Below are 11,672 nucleotides of genomic sequence, written 5' to 3' on the forward strand. Positions count from 1 at the left end.
CCCTCTCCGGCCGACGTCCGTAACAAAACGCTTTCTGTCTTTCTGTCCCTCTCCAGACGCCGTCCGTACCATAACTATTTTGATACTTTCTGCCCCTGTACGGCCGCCGTCCGTACCATAACGAATTTGATACTTTTTGTCCCTGTACGGCCGCCTCCCGTACGAGAACGCAGTTTAGGCTTTTTGTTCCTATACAGCCGCCGTCCGTACCACAACGCATTTGATACTTTCTGTCCCTGTACGGCCGCCGTCCGTACCATAACGAATTTGATACTTTCTGTCCCTGTACGGCCGCCGTCCGTACGAGAACGCAGTTTGAGCTTTATGTTCCTATACGGCCGCCGTCCGTACCACAACGCATTTGATACTTTCTGTCCCTGTACGGCCGCCGTCCGTACCAGAACGCATTTTAGGATTTTTGTCCCTGTACGGCCGCCGTCCGTACGAGAACGCAGTTTAGACTTTTTGTCCATATACGGCCGCCGTCCGTACCACAACGCATTTGATACTTTCTGTCCCTGTACGGCTGCCGTCCGTACGAGAACGCATTTGATACTTTCTGTCCCTTTACGGCCGCCGTCCGTACGAGAACGCAGTTTAGGCTTTTTGTTCCTATACGGCCGCCGTCCGTACCACAACGCATTTGATACTTTCTGTCCCTGTACGGCCGCCGTCCGTACCATAACGCATTTGAGGATTTTTGTCCATATTCGGCCGCCGTCCGTACCACAACGCATTTGAGTATTTTTGTCCCTCTCCGGCCACCGTGCGTACCACAACGCATTTTAGGATTTCTCTCCCTCTCTAGACGCCGTCCGTCCGAGAACGCAGTTGAGGCTTTTTATCCCTCGGAGGCCGCCGTCCGTACCGGAACGCTTTCTGCATTTCTGTCTCGCGCCGGCCGTCGTCCTCCACGCGTCGCGAGCCCGGCGCCGCCGTGATGGCGGAGGGCGGTGGGACCGGGCCCGGGCTCGCCCTGGAGGCGCTGGCACCGTTGGGACACCGGGGGAGGGCCGGGGACAACGGGGGAGGGCGGGCGGGAGCATCCGGAGTGGACCCGGTAACGGCACCGGGACCGGGAATGGGATTATTGGAGGGGGGGGGCGGGGATAGACACGGAAAGGCCCCGGAGACCCCGGGACTCCCGGGACGCCTCAGGACTGTGAGAAACTGCATTGACTTGTTTGTTCATCAAAAGTATGAAATTAGGATAAAAGGGGGGGAAGTCGGGACATGGAATTTGCAGGCTTGACTGGTAACCACAAACAAAGATTGTGAAAGATTTTGCAGGACTGGCTGGAACTGATAACCGCAGTGGAAACCCATTGTTGCTGAAAACTGATAAACCGAAGTGGAAGAAGACACACCACCCCACTTGTGAAATCCATTGTTTTTGGGACTGATAACCACGGTGGAACGAGACTCACCACCCCCACTCATGCAAGATAAAAAGGGACTGAAGAGAAGGAAAGGTTGTCAGCTTTTGGCGGAGCCAGGCTCCCAGCTGAACCCAGCGCTGTTTTGCTTGCTATCGCTTGCTGTAATTAATAAAATTATTAATTGATCTTAAAAGGCTGAATCAAATTATTCGCCTCAACTTATAACAGGACCCTCCCGGGAACCCCGCAAAAATAACCAGGAGCCCCCCGGTCCCGCAGGGCGAAGGCGCTGGCGCTGACCGGGAACCGGGGAGTGGAAGCGTCCATGGACTGGTGAGAGGGGGACCCCAAAAACACCCCCGGGACCCCCAAAACAACCCAGCGGAATCCCCGAAAAACAGCTCCGGTACCACCAAAGAAACCCAGCGGGATCCCCGAAAAACAGCCCTGGGAATCCAAAAATTCCCTTCAGGAGCCCCAAAAATCCCCCTGGGACCCCCAAAATTCCAAATAGAACCACAGAACCCCCCCGGGATCCCCAAAAACCTCCTGAGACCCCCAAAATTCCCTTCAGGACACCAAAACCCCCACAAGACCCCCAAAATTCTATTTGGGACCCCCAAAATTTCTCCCAAAAACCTGAGATCCCCAAAATTCTCCCCAGGATTCAGAAACCTCCCCTGGGATACCCAAAATTCCCTTTGGGACCCCAAAAACTACCCTGGGACCCCAAAATTCTCATCAGGGTCCCCAAAATTCCTCCTGGGACCCCCAGAAGCCCCCTGAAACCCCCAGAATTCTTTTCAGGACCTCAAAACCTATCCCAGGACCCCCAAAATTCTACTCGGGACCCCCAAAATTCCTCCCAAAAACCCCCTGAGACCCCCAAAATTCTCTCCAGGAGTCCAAAACCCCACCTAGGATGCCCAAAATTCCCATTGGGACCCCAAAACACCCCCCAGGACCTCCAAATTTCTCTTTAGGACCCATGAAATTCCTCCTGGGACGCCAAAAAGCCCCCTGAAACCCCCAGAATTCTTTGCAGGAACCCAAAACCCCACCCAGGACCCCCAAAATTTTACTCGGGACCCCCAAAATTCCTCCCAAAAACCCCCTGAGACCCCCAAAATTCTCCCAAGTACTCCAAAACCCCCCTGGGATGCCCAAAATTCCCTTTGGGACCCCAAAAACCACCCTGGGACCCCCAAAATTCTCATCAGGGTCCCCAAAATTGCTCCTGGGACCCCCAAAAGCCCCCTGAGATCCCCAGAATTCTTTTCAGGACCCCAAAACCCCCCCCAGAACCCCCAAAATTCTATTCGGGACCCCCAGAATTTCTCCCAAAACTACCTGAGACCCCCAAAATTCTCCCCAGGACTCCAAAACCCCCCCCGGGACACCCAAAATTCCCTTTGGGACCCCAAAAACCACCCTGGGAACCCCAAAATTCCCATCAGGGTCCTGAAAATTCCTCCTGGGACCCTCAAAAACCCCTGAGACCCCCAGAATTCTTTTCAGGACCTCAAAACCTATCCCAGGACCCCCAAAATTCTACTCGGGACCCCCATAATTCCTCCCAAAAAACCCCTGAGACCCCCAAAATTCCCATCAGGGTTCACAAATATTCCTCCTGGGACGCCCAAAAGGCCCCTGAGACCCCCAGAATTCTTTTCAGGAACACAAGACCCCACCCAGGACCCCCAAAATTTTACTCGGGACCCCCAAAATTCCTCCCAAAAACCTCCTGAGATTCCCTAAAATTCTCCTCAGGACTCCAAAACCCCCACTGGGATACCCAAAATTCCCTTTGGGACCCCAAAAACCACCCTGGGACCCCCAAAAGCCCCCTGAGACCCCCAGAATTCTTTTCAGGACCTCAAAACCTATCCCTGGAACGCCAAAAATTCTACTCGGGACCCCCAAAATTCCTCCCAAAAATCCCCTGAGAGCCCCAAAATTCCCATCAGGGTCCCCAAAATTCCTCCTGGGACAACCAAAAGCCCCCTGAGACCCCCAGAATTCTTTTCAGGACCCCACAAACCCCCTAGGACCCCCAAAATTCTATTCGGGATCCCCTAAATTCCACCTATAAATGCTCTGAGATCCCCAAAATTCTCCCCAGTACTCCAAACCCCCCCCTGGGACGCCCAAAATTCCCTTTGAGACCACAAAACATCCCTCAGGACCTCCAAATTTCCCTTTAGGACCCCTGAAATTCCTCCTGGGACCCCAAAAACTCCCTGAGACCCCCAAAATTCTCCCCAGGACTCCATAACTCCCCCTGGGACGCGCAAAATTCCCTTTGGGATCCCAAAAACCCCCCTGGGAGCGGCAGAATTCCCTTCAGGGTCCTCAAAATTCCTCCTGGGACCCCCTAAAGGCCACCTGAGACCCCCAGAATTCTCTTCAGGACCCCAAAACCCCCGCAGGACCTTCAAAATTCTATTTGGGACCCCCAAAATTCCTCCCAAAAACCCCCTGAGACCCCCAAAATTCTCCCCAGGACTCCAAAACCCCCCTGGGACGCCCAAAATTCCCTTTGGGACCGCAAACCCACCCTGAGACCCGCAAAATTCCCATCAGGGTCCCCAAAATTCCTCCTAGGACCCCCAAAAACTTTGTGAGACCCCCAGAATTCTCTTCAGGAACCCAAAATCCCCACCCAGGACCCCGAAAATTCTACTCGGGACCCCCAAAATTCCTCCGAAAAACCCCCTGAGAGTCCCAAAATTCTCCCCAGGACTCTAAAACCCCCCTGGGATGCCCAAAATTCCCTTTCGGACCCCAAAACACCCCCCAGGACCTGCAAATTACCCTTTAGGACCCCTGAAATTCCTCCTGGGACCCCCAAAAGCCACCTGAGACCCCCAGAATTGTTTTCAGGACCCCAAAATCCCCGCAGGACCTTCAAAATTCTATTCGGGACCCCCAAAATTCCTCCCAAAAAACCCCTGAGATCCCCAAAATTCTCCCCAGGACTCCAAAACCCCCCCTGGGATGCCCAAAATTCCTTTTGGGACCCCAAAAATCCCCTTGAGACCCCCAAAATTCCCATTAGGGTCCCCAAAATTCCTCCTGGGACCCCGAAAAGCCTCCTGAGACCCCCAGAATTCTCTTCAGGACCCCAAAAACCCCCCAGGACCCCCAAAATATTACTCGGGACCCCCATAATTCCTCCTAAAACCCCCCTGAGACCCGCAAAATTCCCATCAGGGTCCCCAAAATTCTTCCTGGGACCCCCAAAAGCCCCCGGAGACCCCCAGAATTCTCTTCAGGAACCCAAACCCCCCCCCAGGACCCCCAAAATTCTACTCGGGATCCCCTAAATTCCTCCCAAAAACCCCCTGAGACCCCCAAAATTCTCCCCAGTACTCTAGAACCCCCCCTGGGACGCCCAAAATTACCTTCAGGACCCCAAAACATCACACAGGACCTCCAAATATCCCTTTAGTACCCCTGAAATTCCTCCTGGGACCCCAAAAACTTCCTGAGAGCCCCCCAAAAACCTCTCCAGGACATCAAAATCTCCCCTGGGACCCCCAAAATTCCCATCAGGGTCCCCAAAATTCCTCCTGGGACGCCCAAAAGCCCCCTGAAACCCCCAGAATTCTCTTCAGGAACCCAAAATCCCCCCCAGGACCCCCAGAATTTTACTCGGGATCCCCATAATTCCTCCCAAAAACCCCCTGAGACCCCCAAAATTCTCCCCAGGACTCCAAAACCCCCCCTGGGACACCCAAAATTCCCTTTGGGACCCCAAACCCACCCTGAGACCCGCAAAATTCCCATCAGGGTCCCCAAAATTCCTCCTAGGACCCCCAAAAACTTTGTGAGACCCCCCAGAATTCTCTTAAGGAACTCAAAATCCCCACCCAGGACCCCCAAAATTCTACTCGGGACCCCCAAAATTCCTCCTAAAAACCCCCTGAGACTCCCAAAATTCTCCCCAGGACTCTAAAACCCCCCCTGGGATGCCCAAAATTCCCTTTCGGACCCCAAACACCCCCCAGGACCTGCAAATTTCCCTTTAGGACCCCTGAAATTCCTCCTGAGACCCCGAAAAGCCACCTGAGACCCCCAGAATTGTTTTCAGGAACCCAAAACCCTCCCAGGACCCCCAAAATTCTACTTGGGACGCCCAAAATTCCTCCCCAAGACCCCCTGAGACCCCCAAAATTCTCTCCAGGACATCACAGGGCCACCTGGGACACCCAAAAACCTCTCCAGGACCGCAAAATCCCCCCTGGGACTTCCAAAATTCCCTTTGGGACCCCAAAACCCCCCCTGGGACCCCCAAATTTCCCTTCAGGACCCCAAAATTCCTACTGGAACCCCCCAAAAACTCCCAGAAACCCCCAAAATTCCCTTCAGAACCCCAAACCCTCCCCAGGACCCACAAAATTCCACTCGGGACCCACAAAATTCCACCCAAAAACCCCCTGAGACCCTCAAAATTCTCCCCAGGACTCCAAAACTCCCCCTGGGTTGGCCAAAATTCCCTTTGGGACTCCAAAACCCCCGCTGGGACCCCCAAAATTCCTATCAGGGTCCCTGAAATTCCTCCTGGGACCCCCCAAAACCCCCTGAGACCCCCAAAATTCTACTTCAGGACCCAAACCCTCCCCAGGACCCACAAAATTCTCTTTGGGACCCCAAAATTCCTCCCAAAAACCTCTTGAGATACCCAAAATTCTCCCCAGGACTCCAAAACCCCCCCTGGGACGCCCAAAATTCCCTTCAGGACCCCCAAAACCCCACTGGGGTTAGGGGTTAGGGTTAGGGGTTAGGGTGTGACTTAAAATGACATTTATCACACTACTTAGAAAAATTGGCAGCATGACTTTCTAACATTACACATACAATATTTATTATAACATTTGCAAAAAACCAATCACAGAATAAGCATTTTTCACAGTGGGGAAAATGGGAAAAATACGGGGGAAAGGGGAAGAAAAAGTGGGAAAAAAGCGAGGGAAAATGTATGAAAAAGAGAGGAAAAATATGGGGGGGGAAATGAGGAAAAATGTGGGAAAAGGGAAAAATGTGGGGGGAAAAGCGGTGAAAAGTGGGAAAAAACCCAAGGAAACATCTTTTCCTCCTCCGAGTAATTTCTTCCCCATTATGGAGCTTTTTTCCTATTTTCCCCCCGTTTTTCCTCTTTTCCGGCTCTTATTCCCCTTTTTTCCCTCCTTTTCCCCACTCTAAATCCTATTTCCCCCTCCACCTTTTCCACATCCCCCTTTCCCTCCCCAAATCCCAGCAGCCGCACCCCAGACCTTTAATTTAAAATTAAACTTTATAAATCCGTGATCGCCCCCCCCTCCCCGCGCTCCCAGCCCCACTTCCCCCCTTTCCCGGCCTTCACCGCCCAAATTCCCACCCCGCTGCCTTCCCCATCCCCATTCCCCCTCCCAAACCCCATTTCTCCCCTCACAATGCTCGTTTTTCCCAGGAAATTCCCTCTTTTCTCTGGAAATTCCCGCTTTTCCCGCGCCCCCCCCCATCGCCTCACATGGCGGCCGCTTCTCCTCCGACCCAGCAAAAGAGCGCTACGGGGCTTCCCGGCCGCTTATATACCGGGACGCCTCCGTTTACGTAACGCATGCGCAGTTTCACTGTACGGCACCGAACACGCTTCCACCCTCGGTGCGTGTGTGGCGCATGCGCCGTGGCGATGTTACGGCGCAGCCGCCATGTTGGTTACGGGAATCCGCCTCAAAGGCCGCCGGGGTTGGTTTTAAGGGGCTAAAAATGCGCGCGGAGGTGACAAAGAGGGGACAAAAAGGGGGAAATGAGGGGACAAAAAGAGACACGCAGGCCTGGAGGGACACGCGAAGGGGAAATGGCCTCATTGGACGAGGGCGAGGCACACTGACAAATCACAGCTCGCAGTGCGCGTGACGTCAGGGGTTTCTAGGCAGATTTACGGGGGACCACCTTTTCGGCTATTTAGGGGACCCCAAAAGTCCCAAGTCCCCCCAAGTCCCCTCCGTACCCCAAATCCCCCAAAATTCGTCCCAAAAATCCCACTAAAAAAAAATCCTCCCAAAAATCCACCCCAAAGTCCCTAAAAAATGCCCTAAAAATCAACCAAAAATCGCCCCAAACCTCCCCAAATCCCATAAAAATAAAATTACTTCCCAAGAATTTTCCGAATCTCCCAAAGAATCCATCCCAAATTCCTGAAATCTCAATTAAAAATCCCCCAAAATTAAAAAAAATTCTCAGGACAGACTAAAAACACCCCCAAAATCCCAAATAATCCCTAAAATCCCCTAAACCTGCCCGAATGTTAAAAAAAAAAAAAAAAAAAAAAATCTGAAAAATCCCCTCCCCAGAAATCCCCAAAGCCGTTTCTATAAACTATATAAATAATATTGTGGGTTCTTTGGGGCATTCGCTGGTGACGGCGCAGTGCTGCCGCCGTGTGGGCAGAGAGCGGCACTGCAGCCCGCCGCCCGCGGCCGCCATCTTGGGAGTGGCGTGGCGCGGACTCGCTTGACCTTCTCGAGAGGGCGCGAAAACGAGGACGTTGAAATTCGAGGACCCGTGTCTGTTTTTTACACCGCCTGAATTGCCCGCACCGCCGGCGCCCCCCGACGGGATTTTCCGCGGCGGTTACGATGCCGTGAACACGGGCTGTGGGGTCAGGAGCGCCGCGAGCGTGCGGGTTTTTGGTGGGAGCCGACAGGCATCGGCAAAAAACGCCTGTCACCATCAAGGTCCCCACGGACCGCCATCTTGTCGCGGACTCACTTGACAAGTGCTGCCACCTTGTGGACACAGGGCGGTACTGCAGCCCCGCAGCCAGCGCGACCCCAAAACCACCGGGACGGCCCCGGGACCCCCAAAATTCCCTTACGGACCCCAAAAACCCCCCTGGGACCCACAAAATTCCCTTCGGGACCCAGAACACCCCCCTGGGACCCTCAAAATTCCCTTCAGAACCCCGAAAACCCCCGTGGGACACCCAAAATTCCCATCAGGGTCCCCAAAATTCCTCCTGGGAAGCCCCCAAAACTCTTTGAGACCCCAAAATTCCCTTCAAGACGCCAAAATTCCTCATGGGACCCCCCAAAACCCCCTGAGACCCCCAAAATTCCCATCAGGGTCACCAAAATTATTTCTGGGACCCCCAAAAACTTCGTGAGACCCCCAAAATTCTTTTCAGGACCCCAAAACCTCCCCCAGGACCCTAAAAATTCTACTCGGGACCTCCAAAATTCCCCCCAAAACCCCCCGGAGACCCTCAAAATTCTCCCCAGGACTCCAAACCTCTCCCTGGAATGCCTAAAATTCCATTTGGGACCCCAAAACCCCCCTGGGAGCCCCAGAATTCCCTTCAGGACCCGGAAATTCCTCCTGGGACCCCCAAAAACCCCCTGGGATGCCCAAAATTCCCTTCAGGACCCCAAACCCCCCCTAAGATCCACAAAATTCTACCCGGGACCCCCAAAATTCCTCCCAAAAACCCCCTGAGACCCCCAAAATCCTCTGCAGGACTACAAAACTCCCCCTAGGACCCCCAAAATTCCCATCAGGGACCCCAAAAGTCCTCATGGGACCCTCCAAAAACTCCCAGAGACCCCCAACATTCTCTTCAGAAACCCAACTCCCCCCTGGGACTCCCAAAATTCTACCCGGGACCCCCAAAATTCCTCCCAAAAACCCCCTGGGAGGCCCAAAATTTCCTTTCAGGACCCCAAAACTTCCCTTGTGCCTCCCAAAATTCCCATTGGGACCCCAAAACCCCCCCTGGGACCCCCAAAATTCTCTTCAGAACCCCAAACCCTCCCCAGAACCCACAAAATTCTACTCGGGACCCCCAAAATTCCTCCCAAAAAAACCCTGAGACCCTGAAAATTCCCCCCCCAGGACTCCAACCCCCCCCCGGGACTCCCAAAATTCCCTTTGCGACCCCAAAACCCCCCCTGGGACCCACAATATTATACCCGGGACTCCCAAAATTCCTCCCAAAAACCCCCTGGGACGCTCAAAATTCCCTTCGGGACCGCAAAACCCCCCCTGGGACCCCCAAAATACTTCCAGAGACCCCCAAAATTCAGAACCCCAAACCCTCCCCAGGACCCACAAAATTCTACTCGGGACCCCCAAAATTCCTCCCAAAAAAACCCTGAGACCCTCAAAATTCTCCCCAGGACTCCAAAACCCCCCCTGGGACCCCTCAAAATTCCCATCAGGGTCCCTGAAATTCCTCCTGGGACCCCCCAAAACTCCTTGACACCCCAAAATTCCCTTCAGGACCCCGAAATTCCTCCTGGGACCCCCCAAAAACTTTGTGAGACCCCAAAATTCCCTTCAGAACCCCAAACGCACCCCCAGGACCCTCAAAATTCCACCCAGGACTCCAAAACCCCCCCTGGAACGCCCAAAATTCCCTTCGGGACTCCAAAACCCCCCCTGGGACCCCTAAAAATTCCCATCAGAGTCCCCGAAATTCCTCCTGGGACCCCCCAAAACTCCTTGAGACCCCCAAAGTTTCCTTCAGGACCCCAAACCCACCCCCAGAACCCCCAAAATTCTACTCAGGACCCCCGAAATTCCTCCCAAAAAAACCCTGAGACCATCAAAATTCTCCCCAGGACTCCAAAACCCCCCCTGGGACTCCCAAAATTCCCTTCGGGACACCAAAACCCTCCTGGGACCCCCAAAATTCCCATCGGGGTCCCCAAAATTCCTCTTGGGACCCCCCAAAAACTCCCAGAGACCCCAAAATTCACTTCAGGACCATAAAACCTCCCCAGGACCCCCAAAATTCTACCCGGGACCCCCAAAATTCTCCCCAGGACTCCAAAACCCCCCCTGTGACTCCCAAAATTCCCTTCAGGACCCCGAAGTTTTTCCTGGGACCCCCCAAAAACTCCAGAGACCAAAAAATTCCCTTTGGGACCCTCAAAACCCCGCCTGGGACCCCCAAAATTCCCTTCGGGACTCCAAAAACCCCCCTGGGACCCCCAAAATTCCCATCATGGTCCCCAAAATTCCTCCTGGGACCCCCCCAAAAACTCCCTGAGACCCAAAAATTCCCTTCAGGACCCCAAACCCTCCCCAGGACCCACAAAATTCCACTCAGGACCCCCAAAATTCCTCCCGAAAACCCCCTGAGACCCCCAAAATTCTCCCCAGGACTCCAAAACTCCCCCTGGGACGCCCAAAATTCCCTTCAGGACCCCAAAACCCCCCCTGGGACTCCCAAAATTCCCATCAGGGTCCCCGAAATTCCTCCAGGTACCCCCAAAAACCCCCTGAGACCCCTAAAATCCACTTGAGGACCCCAAACCCCCCCAGGACCCACAAAATTCTACTTGGGACGCCCAAAATTCCTCCCCAAGACCCCCTGAGACCCCCAAAATTCTCTCCAGGACATCACAAGGCCCCCTGGGACACCCAAAAACCTCTCCAGGACCGCAAAATCCCCCCTGGGACTTCCAAAATTCCCTTTGGGACCCCAAAACCCCCCCTGGGACCCCCAAATTTCCCTTCAGGACCCCAAAATTCCTACTGGAACCCCCCAAAAACTCCCAGAAACCCCCAAAATTCCCTTCAGAACCCCAAACCCTCCCCAGGACCCACAAAATTCCACTCGGGACCCACAAAATTCCACCCAAAAACCCCCTGAGACCCTCAAAATTCTCCCCAGGACTCCAAAACTCCCCCTGGGTTGGCCAAAATTCCCTTTGGGACTCCAAAACCCCCGCTGGGACCCCCAAAATTCCTATCAGGGTCCCTGAAATTCCTCCTGGGACCCCCCAAAACCCCCTGAGACCCCCAAAATTCTACTTCAGGACCCAAACCCTCCCCAGGACCCACAAAATTCTCTTTGGGACCCCAAAATTCCTCCCAAAAACCTCTTGAGATACCCAAAATTCTCCCCAGGACTCCAAAACCCCCCCTGGGACGCCCAAAATTCCCTTCAGGACCCCCAAAACCCCACTGGGGTTAGGGGTTAGGGGTTAGGGGTTAGGGTGTGACTTAAAATGACATTTATCACACTACTTAGAAAAATTGACAGCATGACTTTCTAACATTACACATACAATATTTATTATAACATTTGCAAAAAACCAATCACAGAATAAGCATTTTTCACAGTGGGGAAAATGGGAAAAATACGGGGGAAAGGGGAAGAAAAAGTGGGAAAAAAGCGAGGGAAAATGTATGAAAAAGAGAGGAAAAATATGGGGGGGAAATGAGGAAAAATGTGGGAAAAGGGAAAAACGTGGGGGGAAAAGCGGTGAAAAGTGGGAAAAAACCCAAGGAAACATCTTTTCC

The sequence above is a fragment of the Lonchura striata genome, chromosome 11 (genome assembly GCF_046129695.1).
Source record: "Lonchura striata isolate bLonStr1 chromosome 11, bLonStr1.mat, whole genome shotgun sequence".
Classification (NCBI taxonomy): Eukaryota; Metazoa; Chordata; class Aves; order Passeriformes; family Estrildidae; genus Lonchura; species Lonchura striata.